At 57.2% G+C, this 3015-nt stretch overlaps 1 non-coding gene across 1 annotated transcript; it reads right to left on the bottom strand.

The window, feature by feature from the left end:
* Window positions 1–1979: 1979 nt before the first annotated feature.
* On the bottom strand, window positions 1980–2133 carry LOC116366223 (5.8S ribosomal RNA). The gene has a single exon (XR_004208249.1). It is a non-coding gene; the product is annotated as a 5.8S ribosomal RNA (ribosomal RNA).
* Between the last annotated feature and the right edge of the window lie 882 nt (window positions 2134–3015).

The raw sequence follows: 3015 nt of genomic DNA, 5'->3' as shown, positions 1-3015 counted from the left end.
ATCCATGGCCCTCTATCCATGGGCGCCCGTCCTGAGTGCTTTATGGACTGTTTAAACTATTCTGATGGATACACATTGTTGTGCACCTGGTGATTGAAAACGTGCATCTGGTAACCCAAAATGGATGGTAAATAAATCACAGAAATTGCACTATGTCCAACTCTGGGTATGGTGATTGGGGAATTAGGCCAAAAAAAAAGGGGGACAGAGCAGCTCACCTCCACAGAGGCTGACTGCTCTGCCCCCCTTAAGGACAGTGGAACTATTGACCTTCAGACCTAAAGGCCTAACTCCCTATCCAGGAACAGGCCTCTCTCTCTGGGCATGAGAGTACACATACAGGCAGTTAGGCCCTCACTCACCACCCGGGGAACAACCCTCTATTTCCGGGGATGATTCCAGCAGGGGACCCCCCCCCACCTCCACAACCTTGCACACCAGGTGAACCAGGGCACCCACACTTAAGCACCCTTCCCCGGCAATAAAGCAGATAGCCGCGCTGTTAAGAACCGCGTGCACCTGGTCACCCAAAATGGACCTCGTGCACCTGGTCACCCAAAATGGACCTTGTGCACCTGGTCACCCAAAATGGACCTCGTGCACCTGGTCACCCAAAAAGGCCCTCGTGCACCTGGTCACCCAAAAAGGCCCATGTGCACCTGGTCACCCGGCCGCTTTCCACCCAGAACCTAAGTCCACTCTGGGTTACCGGTGGTACTACCTGTACCCACCTTCCTTAGTCCGATTGCCCACTCTCTTTTTGGGCTATCGGACTCTGACTTGCCCACTCTCTCTTGGGTCTTTGGGTTACCGGGTGCACGACGTCCGTTTTGGGTTACCAGGTACCGATGGTACTTTTCTACCTGGTACCCACCTTCCTTAGTCCGATTGCCCACTCTCTTTTTGGGCTATCGGACTCTGACTTGCCCACTCTCTCTTGGGTCTTTGGGTTACCGGGTGCACAACGTCCGTTTTGGGTTACCGGGTGCCGGTGGTACTTTTCTACCTGTACCCACCTTCCTTAGTCCGATTGCCCACTCTCTTTTTGGGCTATCGGACTCTGACTTGCCCACTCTCTCTTGGGTCTTTGGGTTACCGGGTGCACGACGTCCGTTTTGGGTTACCGGGTGCCGGTGGTACTTTTCTACCTGTACCCACCTTCCTTAGTCCGATTGCCCACTCTCTTTTTGGGCTATCGGACTCTGACTTGCCCACTCTCTCTTGGGTCTTTGGGTTACCGGGTGCACAACGTCCGTTTTGGGTTACCGGGTGCCGGTGGTACTTTTCTACCTGTACCCACCTTCCTTAGTCCGATTGCCCACTCTCTTTTTGGGCTATCGGACTCTGACTTGCCCACTCTCTCTTGGGTCTTTGGGTTACCGGGTGCACGACGTCCGTTTTGGGTTACCGGGTGCCGGTGGTACTTTTCTACCTGTACCCACCTTCCTTAGTCCGATTGCCCACTCTCTCTCTGGGCATCTGGACTCTGACTCCTGGTGCTTCTATGTGCACCTGGTGACCCATTTGTACTGAAGAGGGGAGGTGGAGGAAGACGCCTTCCGTCCCAAAAAAGATTGGATCGAGTGCCTGCTTACACCCTCTCCCCCGGATTTTGAATGGCCAGCGAGAGCTCACCGGACGCCGCTGGGAACGCGACGCTTTCCAGGGCTTGGGCCCCTCTCTCGGGGCGAACCCATTCCAGGGCGCCCCTGAACTCTCCCCGGGGCTCCCGCCAGCTTCTCCGGGATCGGTCACATTACCGCACTGGACGCCTCGCGGCGCCCATCTCCGCCACTCCAAATTCGGGGATCTGAACCCGACTCCCTTCCGTTACCGGCCTCACACCGTCCACGGGCTGAGCCTCGATCAGAAGGACTCAGGCCCCCGATCGACACTGGGCAAAGCGGTCTTCTATACACCACATGACTGCCCCAGCTGCCCCAGCTGCGGAAACCCAGAGGTTCCGATTGATGACAAAGCGACCCTCAGACAGGCGTAGCCCCAGGAGGAACATGGGGCCGCAAAGTGCGTTCGAAGTGTCAATGATCAATGTGTCCTGCAATTCACATTAGTTCTCGCAGCTAGCTGCGTTCTTCATCGACGCACGAGCCGAGTGATCCACCGCTAAGAGTTGTACTCTTGTTTTTCTCATTACGCACGCAGAGGCCAGAGGCCGGGCAGAGATGGGGAGGTTACCCTCCTTTCCTCCACCCGCACTTCGCCAGAGCGCCAGGCCATAAGTTCAAAGACAAAGGTTTAAGAATAGGGAGGCTTCCGGGAGCTGCGCTTGCGTCCTCGTCGCCGAAGCGCCAGGGAAGCCGCGCAGACATTGAACCCCCACCTACGCCGGGGCGCAGAGAAGTTGACTGGGTTCCCAGTGCCGCGCGAGGATACGGGGCGATACTCAAGCCGCTTACATCAGTGTTAGACCATTTTGGGAAGTCCCGGTTCACCGGACACCCCCAGTCCCCTTCGGTAGCGGCCTCTCCACCCGCCCATAGGTGAGTCATGCAACCGTGGCTAATGGGGAAAGGGGATGGAGCCAGTCGGGCACATCCCAGGCAAAGGGGGGAATGCGGGGAAGCGGGCTAGGACCGATGACACCCGCGCCGGGAGAAGAGAGAGGCGGGAGGCGTGAGCCCCCTACCCTACCCAACCCGCAGCATAGCTGGATTTTCGGCGCTCAGCCCCATGCCGGCGGCTGGCAACCCGTTAATGATCCTTCCGCAGGTTCACCTACGGAAACCTTGTTACGACTTTTACTTCCTCTAGATAGTCAAGATTGATCGTCTTCTCGGCGCTCCGCCAGGGCCGTGACCGACCTCAGCGGGGCCGATCCGAGGACCTCTCCAATCGGTAGTAGTGACGGGCGGTGTGTACAAAGGGCAGGGACCGGAGCTTATGACCCGCGCTTACTGGGAATTCCTCTCTGTGAAGGGTAGACACACGCTGATCCGCTCAGTGTGTGATCCGCTTTCAACCTGTCAATCCCGTCCGGCCTGGGTGAGGTTTTCG

Source organism: Oncorhynchus kisutch, unplaced genomic scaffold, assembly GCF_002021735.2.
Source record: "Oncorhynchus kisutch isolate 150728-3 unplaced genomic scaffold, Okis_V2 scaffold1397, whole genome shotgun sequence".
In the NCBI taxonomy this organism is placed as follows: Eukaryota; Metazoa; Chordata; class Actinopteri; order Salmoniformes; family Salmonidae; genus Oncorhynchus; species Oncorhynchus kisutch.
The sequence above is the reverse complement of the archived record's forward strand: the minus strand, read 5'-3'. Positions and strand labels throughout refer to the sequence as shown.